Below are 18,675 nucleotides of genomic sequence, written 5' to 3'. Positions count from 1 at the left end.
CTGCTTTCATGAGTGCAGCTTACTTCCAGGTCCTGCCAACCTGTACTGTGACTAAAAGTAAAGCGGCCACTGTGTTACTATTGGCACTGGGTATAACTGAGTCCAACTCTGAATGCAAGGAAAGTTAACCAACTTTCCTATCTTTGTAATTTGTCTAGTATTCTAATATAAATTTTGTTTTGATTAGATGCACTTTTGACTTTATCCACAAACATAGTTTCCTTGTGTCTGAAATTCCCATTGACTTTTGGCAAAATTCAGTCATTTTCTTTCAAAGACGTTGGTTTTGCCTGAATGTGTAATAATAACAGCAGCAATCACCATTTCTCTAGGTCTTTCACTAGTTGTTCAAATACATGTCTTTGATGATTGTCTTTATCCCAAACCTCTGGTTACCTCATTCTGGGTACTGTTTTTAATACTCCAGACTTTAAAACAAGTTTACATAGATGTCCCTTTAAAAAGTTTTATTATTCTCTAATTTTGTCATTCTCTATTTATTATGTTCTATTATTCTATAAGCCTGAAAAGTTAGAAACAAGAGGGGGTATTCCAGCTTTTTGAAGAAATGCTGTACAGTTGTTTCTTCCCTCTCACCCACCCAGAACCAAGCCATCTGCTTTAAAAAGCTGTGATATTTTTATGTATCGTTCTGCAGGACATTCTGCAGCTATTTTAAACTTATTTATCATTAATTTTGCTTCCTGTGCAGTTAAATTCATTACAATAAAAGTCTATCACTTTTAGATGGGGGCACAGAGGGAACGGGTACAAACGCACTCATAATTTAAAATGAAAAAGCACTTAAATTTAAGCAGCCTTTTCAGTCCTATGAGGAGCGAGAAACAGATTCTTATCAGCACTGTCCGAGTGCGCGGCTTTGCTCTAACGGCTGAGATAGACGTCCCCGCGTCTGCTGCAAAACTCTGGCCCCGTTCCGGGACGCGACCCTCCGCCCTGTGTCCCCCCTGCCCCGCTCCAGCTGGATCCCGCCCGCCGTTTGCAGCGGTGCGCTCTGACCGCCAGAGGGAACTCTTCCCGGGACCGCGGCGGGAGGGAGCGGGGCACGGCCTGCCGAAACGGGCCGGGGCACGGGCTGTGCAGGAGTCGGGTTGCTCGTTTGTGGTTTTTCGTGATCTCAGACATTAGAGATGAGCAGAAAGGTGACGTCACCGATTTGCCTCAGAAATCTAAGGCAGCTGAGGGTTTTCCTCTCAGGCTTTCGTGCTCTGATTTAAACAAATCCTTCAAAAATAGTTCATTTGGGATGCATGACTTAATAGACTTCAAAAGCCTGTAAAGGTTGTGTCATTGCAAAAAAAAAAAAAAAAAAAAAAAAGTTGCTTTACGCTACTCAAAGTATTCAAACATTTCCCCTAGTGCCTAAGAGTACCTCTGCTCTGGTGACCTCTCATCTCCAGTTTAGATAATTTGGCTGCGGTTGCTAAGAGACAATGCTTACCTTGGTTCATGTTAGTCCTGTGACAAATGGTATTAAGTCTCCTGTGGTATCAGGATGAGTAAGCCGATTAACCATATATAAGGCTGTCCTCTGCTGTCCTTGCAGAATTATTATATGAGAAATATTAGAAAGGTAGAGGTAAGTAGTAGAAGAAAGGCAAAGCAGATAACAATTGTGAGCATTCAACAGGTGTTATCAATGAACAAAGACAACAGATGCCTCTACAGTACTGGGATGTCACTGCTACTGTGACACAAGCACTCATTTTCCTCCTTCAGTAGTAATAATTTCACATGTTCACATTCTTCCTCTACACAAAAATCGCTGATGCCATCTACTGTATGTGTATGCACCTTTAGAAATGAAGGGTTGTTTAAGATGCCAGGCAGACTCACTGTACTAAAGCTAAGGAAGGCTTCTGACATTAGATTAATATTTAACCGGGGGTTGGGGTGGTGGTGGTGTGTAAATTATAAGCAGATACTGTCTTGCCAAAGAAGACTGAGGCCTAGCAAGACCATCAACAACTGTACCATAGCACCCTGGATGAACATATATGTGGAATTGCTATTCACATGAAAGAAAAGACCATAGGGATTTTATTACTCAGTACGATTATAAACAACTTCCCTTCAGAGACATTACAGTTACTTTCTGAACAAATCCTGGCTCTGTAGTTTGACTTAGTGGCAAAAAAACAATAAAGCAAAAAGAAAAAAAAAAAAAAACCAACATTGATTTCAAAGCCAGATTGGATAGACTGTTATGATTCTGTAATCAGATGCTCTGTGTACCAGTGACCAGAGATCTTTATCCAGGACTTATATAAGAAACGTAAACTTTACAGAGGAATATGAGCTGCACTATAAAGATTAACTGAATGCAATGTAAGGGATGTAAAAAAAACACTGGACATATTCTTTGGAAGCAAGGGAACAAGAAAACAAGAAAAAGCATTGGTGCCTTTTCTTGAGATTTGTTGTCTGCATCAGGATATCAGCTAGTATAGTTATTATCAAGGCATGTGACACTTAAATTCCTCATAGCTTTAATGGCGGAGGAGACTGATTTTCAGGGAGACCAATAGAGGAGAAGTCCTACTTTGAATCTGAGCTATTCTAGATTAGCTCAGTTAAATGGATTGTCTAGGTTAATGTACCCCAGCACTTTGTCATTAACTACTACTGCCCAGATGAAACTGTAGCATCTGATATCGGCCTTGTATTGTGTAGGGGAAGCTGGGCTGGTGCTAGTGACAGAAATAAAAATGTTGTGAAAGAGCAATTTCATTGTATGTTCATAGCACAGTACTAGAACAGACCATGAAACTACATAGAACTGACCTTGTGTTGCACACAACACAAAATTTTATTGTCTATTATGCCCACAATCTTTTTTGGCAGAAACATATTCAGCATTGTGGAACTGCCACATACCCCTTTAGACATCCTATTCCTGGGACCAAAAGGCTATCTCCAAGCTATCAAGACAGCAGATACCTGCACAGCCATGTCCCACATTCTTTGCACCCAGGTGCTTAACATCACACAGCCCACTACTTCATTGGCAATGAATCTTTCATACGATGCCCGTGTACTTAGAACTGTGGCCTGATGTGTGTGGCACAGCTCACACTGAGCTTGATTAACTCAAACCTGATGCAGCATCTCTGTCCATACATGTCTTGTTTGCCTGTATGTGCCCCAATAACCCCTTTTGACTTCAACAGTGCAACTCTATCTTGCTACTCTGGCTCAGGTGTTTTGGCAGGAGATACTGATTGACTCTTCAGAGGTCCCCCCCATGCTCCTGAAAGATATGCCATCCTGGCACATGCTTGTAGGCAGGGGCCCAAACTATCCATAAGCCCTCTAAACCCTTGGAGAATGGTAATTCTCCCTTTCCAAAATAACTTGGATACACTGTGCCGCACTCCTGTGTTTACATAGGAGGTCCTCTTGTCTCTTTCTAAGTTTCAAACTTACTCATAGCATCTTCACCTTGCTGAAGGCTGGCAGTCAGCAGTACCGATCAAGGCACAAATGTCAGGAACAGCCAGGATATAGGACTCTCCCTCAGATGATGCTGTAGACTCCAAAAATAAAAATCCTAAGCAATTTAAGATCTGGTAGTGTTTCAAGACATAACAGAACAAACTATTGGACAGACTCAGCCTGCTAAGACATATGGACCCTTAACAGCACATTTCACACTTTTATGTAGATGCATAGTCTAGATTCATTGCTTTGTAGAGCGTTTCCTGCAAACAAACTGTCTATGGATTGTAAAATCACAGAGCTGAGTTCAACCAGTGATTTAAGTGCATACTTCCAACAGACAAAGGAGTGAGGGATGTGGGTGGAATGTGGTATCCCTGTGACTTAGCAAATCAGTGACTTTAGCAAAAGGGATAGAATCGAGGGATACAACACAAGGGAGAACCAGGTATGGGTTGGGAGAGCAAGAGGAAGTAAAGGTTTCCTCTTGTCATGGAAGAAAAAACAATAGCGATCATGCCTAATATGTTTCTAGGGCTCCACAAAATGTTTGCCTTCCAAATATAAACACTGTACCATTTTGAAAGTGCTCCCATTGCACATGGTCTGTCTAGTGGGGCAGGAGGTATGGACTGTGTAATAAGCCATCTACAAATGCCTGGGAAAGTGGTGATTCTTAGAAACCATGTGCATGCTCTTGTGCTATGATCAGGTGGCTGCTGTTCGGCCTAAACTGTCTCACCTCATTTTCCATTGAGTAGAGCAAGATAGACAGGCTGTAAATACGTTAAGACAGAAAATGAGCCCCAGATGAAGCCATTCTGCATGCCTTATGTACTTTGACAATGAGCTGGAAGTCCTCTGCCCATCTGTGTCAGTTCTTGGTGGCTTCCCACTGCTTCTGGCAACATGTGTGTGCGAGTGAAAAATAAGGGAAGAATGCTTAGCAGCCTTCCAGCGGCATTTTCTATAAGAAAAGGGTGAACACCTGTGCAGTGAAGCAAGATGCAAGAGGCCTACCAGGATTCTTCTGGAGGACAAAGAGAGCCAAGGGTTTCTGGCAGCAGTGTAACCTCATTCACGCTGATGTTGGCCACAATCACTAGCACAAGGAGCCTCTCTTACATTTTACGTTTTTTTTAAACCAGGCTTTGTTTATGAAAAAACTAATCTGAATAGGACACTATTCACTCTGAGCTATTTATTGGAACCTTGAGACCAGAGGGAAAGTCTGGAACAAGGAGGACTTACCTGTGGAGGAAGAGGACCAGGTTAGAGAACACTTAAACTGGACATACCTACAGCCTGATGGGCTGCACCTGTGAGTACTGAGGTAGGTGGCTGATGTCACTGTGAGGCCACTCTTGATTATCTTTCAAAGGTCATGGCAATCAGGAGAGGTTTCTGAAGAATGGAAGAGAGCAAACATCACTTCTATTTTCAAGAAGGGCAAGAAGGAAGAGCTGGGAAGCTACAGGCAAGTCAGCTTCACCTCAGTCCCTGAAAAAGCGACGGTGACAATCCTCTTGGAAAGCATTTTCAATCACATGAAGGACCAGAAGGTAACTGGGAGTTGTCTGTGTGGATTTATGAAGGGGAAATGATGCTGAACCAACCTGCTAGCCTTTTCATAATGAGGTAACTAGCTTGATGGCTGAGGGGAGAGCAGTTGATGTTGTTTACCTTGACTTCAGTAAGGTAACCTCTTCATTAATAACCTAGACTGCACCCTCAGCAAGTTTACAGATGATACAAAACTAGGAGAAAAGGCTGATGCACCAGACGGTTGTGCTGCTATTCAGAGGGACCTGGACAGGCTGGAGAATGCACCAAGAAGAATCTCGTGATGTTCAGCAAGGGAAAATGTAAAGTCCTGCACCTCAGGAGGAGTAACACCCTACAGCAGTACATGCTGGGGGGTGACTGGCTGGAAAGTGGCTTTGCCTGGAAGGACCCTGGGGTCCCGGTGGACAAGGAGGTGAGCCAAGAATGCGTCCTCACGACAAAGAAGGGCAGCGGCATCCCGGGCGGCATTAGGAAGAGCGCTGTCAGCAGGTCAAGGGAAGTGATCCTTCCCCTCTACTTGGCACTGGTAGAGGCCACACCTGGAGTACTGTGTCCAATTCTGGGCTCCCCAGTACAAGAAAGGTGTGGACTTACTGGAGCAAGTCCAACAAAGGGCCACAAAGATCATTAAGGGACTGGAACATGTTTTGTGTGAAGAGAGGCTGAGAGAGCTGGGACAGTTCATCCTAGAGAAGAGAAAGCTTGGGAGAGTATGGGGAGGAAATCTTATTAATGGTGTAAACACCTGATGAAATGCAATGAGGAAGAGGGAGCCAGACTCTTCTCAGCAGTGCCCACTGACAGGACAAGACACAATGGGCACAAATTAAAACCCATGAAGTTCAATGTGAACACAAGAAAACACTTTTTTTAGTGTGAGGGTGGTCAACCATGAACTGGTTGCCCAGAGAGTTTGTGGAGTCTCCCCAAAGCCCAGCTGGACATGGTCCTGGGCAACCTGCTGTGGCTGATCCTGTTTGAGCAGGGCAGGGGATCTGGACTAGATGATCTCAAGAGGTCCCTTCCAACCTAAGCAATGTGTGGTTCTGTAAATATTGACTGTTCTTACAACAAAACTTGCTACAGAAGCAGTAGGTATGATGCTCGTATGATTAAAATAGAACCTGTGCCCAGTGATACTTGATCTGAATGTGCTCCTACTTGTCCATAGAGTCAACAATGTGTATCACAGTGCTTCTCTGGCTCTCTACAGGTTCAGAATAAGTATGTAAATCTCCCTAAGACTACATCTGAACTGCAACTTCTGAACATCTGCTTCTGCTTGCTACCTGCACAACACTAGTGCTGCCTTTATAGGCTAAGCAAGCAAGGCATCTGCATGTACAAAAGAAAACCAAAAGAAAACCCGTTCAGCTATATATGTAAATGCAGTTGAGATCATTGCAATTTTTTTCTTACAAAATTTGCTCTTTGCAACAATTTCCGCCCCCCATATTTTGTCGCTACCAAAAATAAATATTGTGGTTCCTCATTGTATCTCAGCCAGTATGGCACAGGAAATATTTATGTCACATTTTCTGTAAGTTAGAAGGACATAAAGGTTCAGCATGCTCAGCCCAACAGACAGAACATAAGATGAAAAGCATCACAATAGATCCCTATAGAAAGGCTTTTGTTAGCCATTTTTCTTACTTGTGCTCTTGTTTGGTCCTCTTACAAGTCATTTCAAGCCTTGTTTCCAGCAGGAATCTAATAGTTCTTTCCTTCTCAGGGTGCCGTATATGAAGTCAGGTACAGACACACTGGGAACAGAAGGGCTGCAATCACTTTCTTGGATAGCTGTGACCCTGGAGTTCCCAAACATGATATTACTGACAACTCTGTGGTAGCATCCAGGCCCCAAATGCTGCTTGGAAATAAACAGTTACTGAAGTGTAGAAACACCTTCTGGGGAGGTGGCAAGAGATGAAGTGAAGAACTCTTAGCTGAAGGAAAAGCTTTGTGTAGGGATAAGGGGATGTGAGGGGATGTGTCAACAAAAGGAGTAGATGAGATGCCTGCCGGGACACCCAATATAGCTGACCAGAGGAGGAGACAGCCATCAAAGGACGAGTGCTCTTCAAAGTATGCAAGAGTGAGGAGCTAGCGGTGGTATCTCAGCCTTCAGCAGCACCAAAACACACAACACACACCCTGGTGTGTACAGGAGATAGCCAGAAACTCTCTGACAGCCTGTTTTGCTATGCCACTAAACTATACTGTGGCATCGCAATGACAGTACTGAAAGTCTGTTTCCCTCCTTCACTTACTAATCAATGGGGTTGTGCTCACTAATGTACATAGCAGTCCCTGAAAGTGTGTGACTGAACAGATATAGGTTTGCAAAGTTACAGTGTCACAGACAGACACATGCTATCCAGTTCAGCAATGAACACACATCCTCAGCATGCCCTCAAGTGACATACTAGTACTGAGAGCTACTGCAACACTTACTGTTGGAGTAGTGCCTGCTAACTCTGCTGCACTGTATCCTGAATGTTTCCCAGTCTATAAATTATAGCCAGGGCAGTTGCAGTTGCTTCTCCTGTTAAGTTACCTGTTTTAGGATCTTATGTCTTTTTGCAGGTTTATTTCTCTTTTTTTTCTCTTTCATTTTTTGGGCAAGTGATATTTGAACAAAATCCACCTCATACTAGGCAATTATAAGCAAACATGCATGTTTAGGGAGATATTTTACTAAACTTCAATTATAAGTTGGTTTATGGCCTGGGGTAGACGTTGGAGTGATTTTCCAGATTAGAGGAGGGAGGAAAAAGAAAAAAACAAAATCTCCTGATACTTATAGCTAATAATAGTTGCTTTAAAAATATTTAGAAAAGAGTGGGAAGCCCCAGAAAAAAACATTAGTTTCATCTCTCTTCTTATCTGGCTGAGTCAGAGCATCTTAAATGATAAAGAAGTAAGCTCAATCATGTACAGTTAAATTCTAGGCCATGCTACTGAGCTAAAGGTCAGAAGGTTCACTCTATGGTCACCTTTTCTGACACTACTCAACCCTCCCCTTTCTGCTCATAATAACAAAAGGCAAAGAATATCACTCAGCAAGGTCAGCTGTGAAGCCCGCAAAGGCCATTCAAACAACAGCATACATTTCAGAAGAATAGCATTTCCCAAGTTCAAGACTTCTAATGCTGGAGAGTACATCTCTTCTCTAAACAAACAGTCTCAATATTTAAAAATTTTCAGTGCTTCAGTAGTCTAAATTGTTCTAGAGTCAGCTTTCAACTAATCAGTATAATTTCATCTTCTGCTGGAGTAATAAACCATCTGTTTCCAAAGTCCTCTTTCCTTTAGAAGTGCCTTGGAGGTGGTTTTCAAACCATCCCTTAGCTGTAACTACATAAGCATCTTACAATATAACAGGTTATCTTGTCTTTGAATCAATCTCGCAGCTTTTCTCCATGTCCTTTCCAACTTTTTGGTACCCATTTTGAAGTTTGGAGCTTAAAACTCAACACACAATCCCACAGCAAGCTCATTAATTCTATATACAGAATTAATTCCACCTCCTTGTTTATTTTTTTCTAGTCCCCTGCTTAAAGAACTAAGAAATACATTTGTTTCCATAATGACAGCATTGGCTAGTCAACTGATACCTATTTTAAACATGTCCTTCCCCAGTAGTGCAGCTGCCACTAATACCAAACAGGGTAACGTTTAGACAATTTTTCCTAAGCAAGTTATTTTAAAAATGCCACAAGGCATTTCATTCAGTTGGGTGATTTATTCAGCCTCAATTTGCTGCTTTGACAGGTCAGCGCTGCATTATTAAGTTAAATTGCACTTTTTATTTGTAAACTGAAATATTTTTAAACTTGGGAAACTCACTCTTTAGTTAATTTACTTAAACCATACTAAGTTACAAATCCATAAAATATTAGTTTATGAAAAAATCTTATTTTTCACTGGTCATGGTGGAGGAACTTAAAGATTTTACAGTTAAACAAGTAGAACTTGTATTATGATTTGAATAAATGAAACACAACTATATGAGCTTTTATGAAACTTCAGGCACAAAGAACTCCTCTTAAGACTTTTTAAGTTACTGAAAGGAAGTTACTCCTAACTTCCTCTTAAGATGTTTTAAGTTACTGAAAATAAAATCTGGGATATTTTCTCTGCAGGCCTCTTAGCAGTATCATTAATACAATGCCTCAATGGTCACTAGACACTGTTGGTAATTTCTTAGCTGCATGTTTCTCAGAGCAGAAACCATCTTTCAGCCACTGAAGACCACCTCATGGTTACATAGTTGCTGTTACTGTTATACTGATGAACAACAATAAAATAAAGTGTTGGATAGTAACAGTTTCTGATAAACATGTAGGAATCTGGTCATCCCAAGAATGACCTTTATCATTTCCCTCTCAGACCAGTTCCTTCACATTAGCAGTTCCATTCAATAGCTGAGTATCTTGTTTTAAGATATGCAGAAACTCTTTTGTGTTCAAAGGCTTGTAGATACTAGTCTAGTACAAATAAATGAGATAATGAGGATGATTTTTACAATCCTTTTGAATAGTCAGCTTTTGGAGCAAGTGTGGTAGACCACAGCAGAATGTTTGAAGTGACTAATAAGTATTTTACATTTGCAACTCTGCCTCACAATGACTGTATTTCTCTCCCTCCCTGCCCTTTGAGATACCTAGTCAATGCAACGCAAAGGTCCTTTCCAGGAGTTACTTGCAAAAGGTGTTGCTTTCATCTGACTTAACATGAAGCTAACAAGCTCAATAAAGACCCTGAAATGACTAGAAGCAAGCAGTAAGCTAAGGCCACTCTCCAAAAAGAGCTACGGTTAAACAGCTTTCTAGATCTCTTTACTAGGTAGATAGGAAAAATGGTGATCCTTCAGATTAAGACTGTGATCAAAACATAATAGTCTAACCACCTATTAAAAATGGGTTGGTGTGAAAAAAAACCAGGCACAAATATTTCACAAAATGATTAGACAAACAAGAAAACGTGGCCTTACTTATTCATAAATTCAACTGTTAGCAGCAAAGGTGAAGATAATTGTTTTGCCTTCTGGTTATGACTGAAATTTTAGCAACTTTATGAACAGCGGAGCACGAAATAGTTTCATGTGCTGCTAGTTGCGGGTGCTGCCTCTTGCGAGTGGGCTGAATTGTCCCCAGTGACACCGATCCGTCATTGTGAGCAAGGCCCTGATGAACAGTTCAGATTATACGCCTAGATTGCATCTGTCCAAAGGTAGATGAGCTTAATCCTATCCTATCTACATTGTTATGTAGCCAAGCACTGTTATAAGCCTACCTAATTAAATATTCTTTTCAAAAATCCTGCCTTGTGTTGCCACATTTGGAAAGTGGGATCTCAGTACAGCAGGATCCTTGGATGCGAGTGATTTTAGGTATAAGATTACTCATACTGGGTTTTTTGCATTCTGACATCTTCAGGACACAGGCTAATAATGTATCAATTCACATGCTCAAACTGAAGTATGTACTTGAGCACTTTTCTAAATTACAGCCTGTATGAGGCAAGTTTGCAGCATTTATTTTTAAATAACATAACAAAAAGGCAAAGGGGAGTTGCACGAGGACAATTACTGTCTGTCATGCAAATACTGAAGTACTGTAATTCAGCCAAGACACAAAGCTGTAAAACAGAAGACCTCACTATTTATATTGCTTAAGAAAGACTTAATTAACTTAAGACCCTACTTTACTTGGTGGTTTTAACTAAGTGCTCTCTGTGGACTGTTTCTCTTTTGCACAACAAGTGTCTCTGGGAAATAGCAGCACATGGGCAATAAGAATCTGTACCCTGAAGTGAAAGGGACAACAAAAGAAGAGCATGCCTGATCTTGTTCTTCCACAGGCTTCAGTAGTCCAGTCGGCAATTTTAGTGATTCGACAATGCAGTTTTAAATGACATTTTCTACTTCCTGTAGCACAAACAGTGCTACAAGTTGTGTTTATTTAAAAGATATCACAAGAACACAGAAGCAAACCAGCCTGACAGCAAAAAAGTTTGGGAGTTAGACAGCAAAACAGTAGGAATTCATCATGGAAATACCTATGAGCTCTTAACTATAATGCTTTCTGCTTAACCTGGAAGCAGAAAAGCATTATAATTAAGAGCTCATTCAATGCAGAATACTACCTCTCTTGCTATGATGGTTCACTAACAGAACAAAGACAATCTGCTGCTACGTACTCAGGATGTTATAGCAAGGATGGCAGCTTATTTGCTTGCAATTCTCAAACCCCATTGTTGGTTTTTTTCCCCCACTCCCACTGCAGTGCTGGAAAGGAAGTAGCTTGAAAAAATGATTGTGTTATTACAGCAGTCTCTCTCATATTCTCTCCAGCCTGTAACAAGAATTCAGGAGGTGGGAGTTTCTTCTTGGGTGACATTGGCTGATAACTAAATCATAGTACTGAATGGAGATGCTACCTTCTTCTGCAGAGGCAATTAATTGCCTTCTACCTCACAACAGCAACCCCCCCAGCCACAGACACAGTACTCTCCCATGTGCACTTGTGTTTGAAAATGGTCTCTTGCTTGTACTTGTGCACAGGTATCTTTTCTTTTTCATTAGTCAGCTTCCTATCTCATGCTAGCACATGCTCAAGCGATGTCGGTGTAATCATGCACACATGTACATACACCACAGTATATCACTATATATATATATATTTTAATTAACTAAACATAGCCAAAGCACATGAACAATTCAAAGGCAGGTGTCTAACCTACTCAGTCTGCGGTGGCAAAGGGCAGCAGAAAACTGCAGGACACTATGCAGTGACCGCAATAGCCACAGTCACTCTGGCAAATAAAGCAGGCCAAGGGCCCTCTTCACTCTGGAGAGCAAGTGGCATGGCACTTGGTATGCATACATGCTCCTTCCACCTCCACCCTCCGTTCTCCAGCTAAAGGAAAACAAGTGGATTTGTTCAGACTGTTACAGAGACCAGTCCCTGGTTGCTTGACTCACCTGAACGGTGCCTGGGCCCACAGGAACACTCTGACGAGCAAGCTAACAACTCTGAAGTGTGGACAGCCACAGAGCTGTGCCAAGTGCATGACCTAGCTAATAATTGTCTTAACCATACTGGAGTACTATGTCTTTTTTGTAATATCTAAAAAGTGACAAAAAAGAATAAACTTTAATCCATTTAAAGTTCCTAGATGCATTTCCTAAGAGATTAAGTCTGTCACTCAGAGAACAGTCACTTTCAATTCCTAAAAATAACATTTTTTCTTCATTTTTGGCTCTTCCCCAAATAAATATGGTTTTTATTTTGCTGTGTTTGCCTATGGAGCTGGTCAGGATGTATAAATACCATTTTAAATAAGTCAGTATGAGACATTAATGGGAGTTTAAATTAAGATCAATAAGAATATATGTTTTATGGATTTCTTGAGTAGGAGCAAGAGGTCACAAATCAAGTATTGAAGACTGTATTGTTCAGAAACATTCCCACTTATACTGCCTTTCTTTATGGATGTTATCAGTGTTCGTTGTGTATTTGATGGACTGGTACATGGAGTAAATAAGGTGGTGAGTTTTCCCAAACTTATCTTCTACATGAATTAAAAATACAGTGCTAGATACTATTTTGAATCAAAAGGGATGTAAAAATGCACATAATCACCAAATACCTTTCTTCCTCTTACTTATCTTACATGTTTTTAATGAGAGTCCACCACCTATCACTATGTCTGGCAGTTAACTTGAGTAAGAACTATAGTTTGGCTTTTCTATATTATATTTTTAATTGACAGATATAACACTTTTTTTTCCAGTTTGCTTTCATGAGTGCTAATATACACATTGCTGCAATCACCTGGATGAACAACAGCTATGTTGAAACCGCCCTGCACTAGAACAGGTACTCTGCTCTTACTATGTCCTTGGTTATAAATCTGTCCTTCCAGAGGCCTTGCTGTCATCCTCAGTGACTGTCAGAAGCTCAATAAGCTACAGCCTTTTTCCTCCCCTGGTTTTAATATACTTTGGTTTATTCCTAATTGCAGCTTAAAACTGTGTAAATCCTTTGCATTTCTTGTATACAATTTTCTACGTAAGGGGATAGTATTCTTTTTCTCCACCCAGTCCTCAAATGTCCATCTGCCTCCTTTCCTTTAAAAACACAAGACTAGAGAGCACTGGGGGAGCAGGAGCAGGGAGAGAAAGAGAGAACCCTCCTTAGGAAGCAAGCTGTAGTGAAACTAAGCTTGCATTTCCTGTGAGCGTCAGTGCTGCTTCTGGCTCAGTATCCATGGAAACCTGATTTCCCATCCTGCTGCAGGAATTCATTGAAGATCCCAACGCACTTGCTCAGGGAATCACTATGATATTAATTCACATCAGGCTATCAGGCTCACTTTACTACCTCAGATACTCTTTTCATTACTTTTTATCAGAACAAAAGGTTGAATTAGCTTTCACCGACTTGACAAAAGAAGGCCACCTAAATCTTTGCCTCCTCAAAACTAGGGCACAGCACATAGAGGCTACATCTTGGAAAACAGTGATTTCAAATGGATCTTGGCCAAAACGTCAACAACAGGAGACAGCACACAGTTGGGAGTGCTCTATGCAAATCTCCTTTCCTGTGTCATATACTCAGCCCTGTTTTTCACCAATGCCACCAGCTGCATTATCTTGAGGGTTGGAAATCACTGTCCACCCGTCAGTATCAGAACATACCTTCCTCTTCCACAGTTCATTCTGTCCTAGGATATAGCATGCAAAGCTTCACAGAGAATAAGCCAAAAGAGACTTTTGCTAGGGAATATTGTTTCCAGACTTCTCTTTGAAGGCTTTTCATTAATTACAAACATAAGCATGTCAAGTTCCCACAGGGTCTGCTCCTGGATCACCCATCTCTGGATATCTACCTTTGAACTTTCTTTCCTCTTGCTTTTATTTCCTGCTTAATTCCCTAGTTGCTGTCCCCATTCACTTTATTTCTCCCTGACCTCCAAATCATCTTATCTACTCTGCGTCTTTTCTGCTTGGATATTGATTTTCTCCATTTTCATCTTTCTGATACTTTGTATTTAGCAGCTGGTCCTTTTGTAACCATGACAACTAGATCATGATGTCAGCAAAGGGTCTCACTACTATCTGAGGAGCTGGATCTCATTAAATGCCAGGGATGCTGCTTGAGCTGATGTTTAGTGTCCTGTACCCAGGGGAGGAGTTTTGTTTGGAGTCTTCTATATTTTGTCTGTGAGCCAGGAAAGGCCATTTTCTTATGTTAGCTGGTATCCTTCAGACAATTGTCCTCCATCTCTAGTTTGTGCTGTTGAGATATAGTTCCTCCCACAGAAGTGGACTGTTCAAGGAGCATTATTGCAGGAAAGATGGCAGGGATGTTATCATAGATTGATCATACAGTCCTTGGGTTAGATCCAAGAAGTTACGCTGTGTTGCTCTGTTACATCTCAAACACCAACAGTTTATGAGAAGAAACGGATTGGTCTCAAGAAGCAATCCCAGGTGCTGCAAAAGCTGCATATACTTGCTACAGAACAGTTTTGGATTCATGGAAAAAGCTAAGCAGCACTGTTTTCTCTGACTGGTAAATACAGGAAGGGGAAAAGTGAAAGTAACATTTTGAACTGACTTAGTGGCAACTCAAGACATGTTAGACAAGTACTTAGGAGGATGAAGAAATACCATAGACCAGTAAAAGACTGTACTGGAGTACAAGGACACCTGTATTCTTAAGAGAAATAATTTTCACTTCTAGCTGGATTTACAAATTACATTTGTCATGTTGTTACTCACCACCAAGACCGAGAACCCCATCTGTGATTAATCACTCCTCAGTCTCAGGCTGCAATTTCCCAGCATCAGACTCTTTAGGCATCTAGGTGTTCAAACGCTGTCAGAGATAAGAATTAGCCAAATGTAGACTTTCAGGGAGAAAAGAAATTAGTAGGCAAGCACCTACTTCCCACCGATAGCAAAGCTAGACCTCCTCTGTGTTCCTCTTCTCCCACTGTAAAAACACCAACTCACTTGTACTTCCTTCCTCTTTCTCCTCACTTCAGTAAAGACCATCAGGTGCTATGAATCTGAAGTCCTGGGATAAAGGAACACCTCAGTGAAAACACCTGCTTTATGTTCAGCTGCAGTAAGAATACCAGTTGTTTTACTCTAAGTGCAGACAGAAACCATAACAAAAATAATACAAATTCATTATACAATCTCGTCTGTCTTTCTTCACTCAGTTCAGGCTACTTAGACTTCAAAAAGGAGCTTAAAAAAAGAAGGTGAAGCTAGTAAATACAATTTGATGTAAGCTTAGAATGAAAGGGCAAACACAATGAAGCAATGAGGCAGCAAGTCTAGAACAAATAAGCAAAAGTACTGTGTAGTAATACACAATGGAACTCAATGCTGGATGATACTGTTTGGGCCATAAATATGAACAATTACAAAATAGACTACATAAACTAATGAAGGATAGATCTGTTGGTGGCTAGTAAACATAATGTCAAGAAGCAGCCACTGGCTCAGGAATCACCTAATGGTATATTGGACAGTGGGGGGCAGGAGAAAGAAAAATCACTCTGTGCTTGCTTTGTTTGTTATATATTGTCAGCACCCACTATTGGAAACACACAGCCAAGAATTAGATGTGTTAAGGAGACCTGATCTGTCAGTTTTTCCAAAGGCAAAGCTCAATGAAGTACCGAAAAATTCTCAAGAAGTTCAAAACTCTTGCTTTTACAAAAGGAACAATTAAGATTCAACACAACTATTAAAAAAAAAAGGGGGGGGGCTAAATATATAATTTCTCAGAATATAAGAGTAGGAACACCACGCAACAAAAAGGAAATACATTTTTGCACAGTACCTAACCCATGGAACTGTCTTGAAATACCACGGAGACATACATTCAGCAGATGCAGAAAACACCGAGCACTACGTCTGGTTAACAACATGTTTCAACCTGGATTTACTCTAAAGAGAGACTCTTCCCTCTCCCACCACCACTGCTCCCTCATAGCATAATCCAAATTAAATCTTGGCAACTAGTAAAGAAGCACCATTAACCAAGTCAAGGCAGTTAACGTTCCTTGCAATCATCTACTTCTGAATCACTCAGTACCATCAGAGATATGAACCTGGGTTGGCTAGACCACTTATCTGATGTAATTCAGGAGTTGTCCCCTGCATTTTTGGGGGGAAGGGTTTAAAGTTTGCCATAGGAACAACAGGAAGTGAAAATTCTGTGTATTTCCGATCAAAGGGTAACTTAATCACTCATTTTTATATGAGGGCCTAGAGAAGAAGCAAAGACGACAATCATGTTCCATTATGACAGAGATTTCAAACCAATATCTTCAAATCTGAAATGCAAATGAGAAACTCTTATTGCTACTACATACTACACATAGCATTCTGTTTGGCTTGTTTCCCACAAGCAGTTTCAGTTCTTGTACATAAATTAGGTATTGCCAACCCCCCTCATTTCTACATTCATTTGCCTTTCTTTGCTGTCCTTCAGAAAATAAAATTTAGTGTTTCTCAAAAAGGTGTGTGCTAGTTCAATTTCAGGTGCTCTTCAGGTGCTCTATTTACCTGTATTTATCTAGTAGGTCAGACAATGTTATCAGTGAAGTTCCTTCTGGCCTTCAGATCTTTTATAAATGATCTTCATGCTTCAACCTGCCTCCTCCTGGTTTGCCTCTTTAGGCTTTCATTTTTTGCTTCTCTACAACCTTTTAGCAGCTTCCTCCGCTAGCCAGACATACTGGTCAATAATTTGCTTTTGCTTGGAAGTGTTTTGGTGTAGCAAGCTGTAATATAGCAGTTCTATCAAAGATATCTAAGATTTTCTCTGTATCACTGCAGACAGCTTCCCCCACCCCAGCTTGTTTTTCTCTATATTTGCAATGTTGTAAGTGAAAATGGCATTTGCTATACCAAAGGGAGCAATATCTGAAAAGGGACAGGAGAGCCAATGATTCCTCAGCCACTAATCTAGCAGCTAAAACCTAAGTCTCAGTGTTATTAATTCTCATTTTTTTCCTCACTTTAGCAAATGAAATGTTATTTTGGCAGGCATTGCTTCATCTCATATTCATCCTCCTTTTCTGAAGGATCAAACACCTACTCTTTTCAGTATTTTGCATGGGTTTCAAAAAGAATCTTTGGGAAAGAATCTCAGAACCCAAGATGATTCAGAATCTCCCAAAAGCAGCAAGAAGAGTGCTACCAATTTTCTTCTTCTTAGAAACAGGTTTTCTCCACTACAGAAGTCCACAAAAGTCACTGATGTGAGAAAAATCACATTTTTCCAGTCTATGAAGCACAATATCTCTGTTTCTGCTTTTATGGCTTTCCTGAAGGGAAACTTAATCAGAGTTTAATGCATTGGAGAGGGGGAAGGAGAGGAGAACATGGGGAATTATTTTCTGGGAATAGAAGTTTCTGCTAACACAGGGAATGGTGCAACCCTTTAGACAAGGAAATCCAGAACATGTCAGCTCTGGTTTCTTATAATAGTTTTGTTAGGGATAATACCAATAATCCAATTAAGCTTGTCAAATTTGGAATAGGTCCTCAGATTTCCTTTATAAATAAGACTAAGATACGATGAGTGTTTCAGAATGTATGTACTAGTATTTTCCTTCCTTCATTAAACTGAAAAGTTTACTCCAATACACCCTTTCACAAAATGAACTGTGACTGTAAAAAACAAAACAAAAACAAAACAAAAACAACCAAACAAACACCACGCCCCCCCCCCCCCCCCCCCCCCCCCCCCCCCCCCCCCCGAAAATCAGCAGCTTCCATTTCAGCTTTCTGGTGGAGAAAAATATTTAAACTACAGGGCTTAGTAGATATAGAGGTGCATCAATACTCAGCAACTAAAACTGTGGAAATGCAGCACATTTCACCCCCCTACTACAGCGAAGCAGTCAGGCCCCTGCCTTGCCCTTTCAGTTCCTTCTATACTGCTGTTATTTTTAGTTTGGCAACGTTTTGCCTAGTGAAGATTCAGCTGATCTATATAAAAGAGAACAATGGAGTACAAGAATACAATTAACAAAAACAACGCCACAAGTTCATGGGCAACAGAAACATTTTCCTGTCTTCCAGGAAGATTTAAAAATACCTTTAGCAATGGTTTCATACATTTAATTACATGTGACATTTAACTGACATTTATTTTCCATTTTTTTTCTTGCACATCTTTAAAATATACCTGTCCTTGCATATTTGCACTTGGCAATGTAAACACTTGGTCAGTTAGCTCTAGCTCACTTCTCAGATCCAAAAAACAGGTAACTACTTTCAAGCACAGCTGCTTTGAGTTAGATTTGAACCTGCAGCAGTACTGTTATTGCTAGTTTCCAGAGGCAATCACTACCTTCTGATTCTAGCATAGTCTAAATTCTCCAGATATTTTACTTTATAAAAAATTAACTTACTAAATATTCCCAAAAGCTGTTTCTTGCTAATCAGATATGCTTCACTTTACATTCAGTAAATTCAGTTAATTCTAAGGGATTAGCATATAAGCTTTCATATAAGCTTTCTTGTCTCTTCAGAAAGCAACATATTACTCTTGGATAGCACATGACTTTTAAATTAATCTGTTAACTGCTTTGGGTAACCTTCAGAGAAGA

General features: G+C 40.5%; 1 long non-coding RNA gene across 2 annotated transcripts; it reads right to left on the bottom strand.

Moving 5' to 3' along the window:
• Window positions 1–3,452: 3,452 nt before the first annotated feature.
• On the bottom strand, window positions 3,453–15,568 carry LOC115334390. 2 transcript variants are annotated; one of them, XR_005931162.1, is made up of 5 exons: window positions 14,819–15,568; window positions 6,679–6,892; window positions 5,771–5,822; window positions 4,758–4,863; window positions 3,453–3,554 (listed from the first exon to the last, which is right to left on the bottom strand). It is a non-coding gene; the product is annotated as an uncharacterized LOC115334390 (long non-coding RNA). The 2 variants fall into 2 exon arrangements; XR_005931161.1 differs by lacking the exon at window positions 5,771–5,822.
• Window positions 15,569–18,675: the final 3,107 nt, after the last annotated feature.

This window comes from Aquila chrysaetos, chromosome 22 (genome assembly GCF_900496995.4).
Source record: "Aquila chrysaetos chrysaetos chromosome 22, bAquChr1.4, whole genome shotgun sequence".
In the NCBI taxonomy this organism is placed as follows: Eukaryota; Metazoa; Chordata; class Aves; order Accipitriformes; family Accipitridae; genus Aquila; species Aquila chrysaetos.
This window is presented reverse-complemented; position numbering and strand designations above follow the sequence as displayed.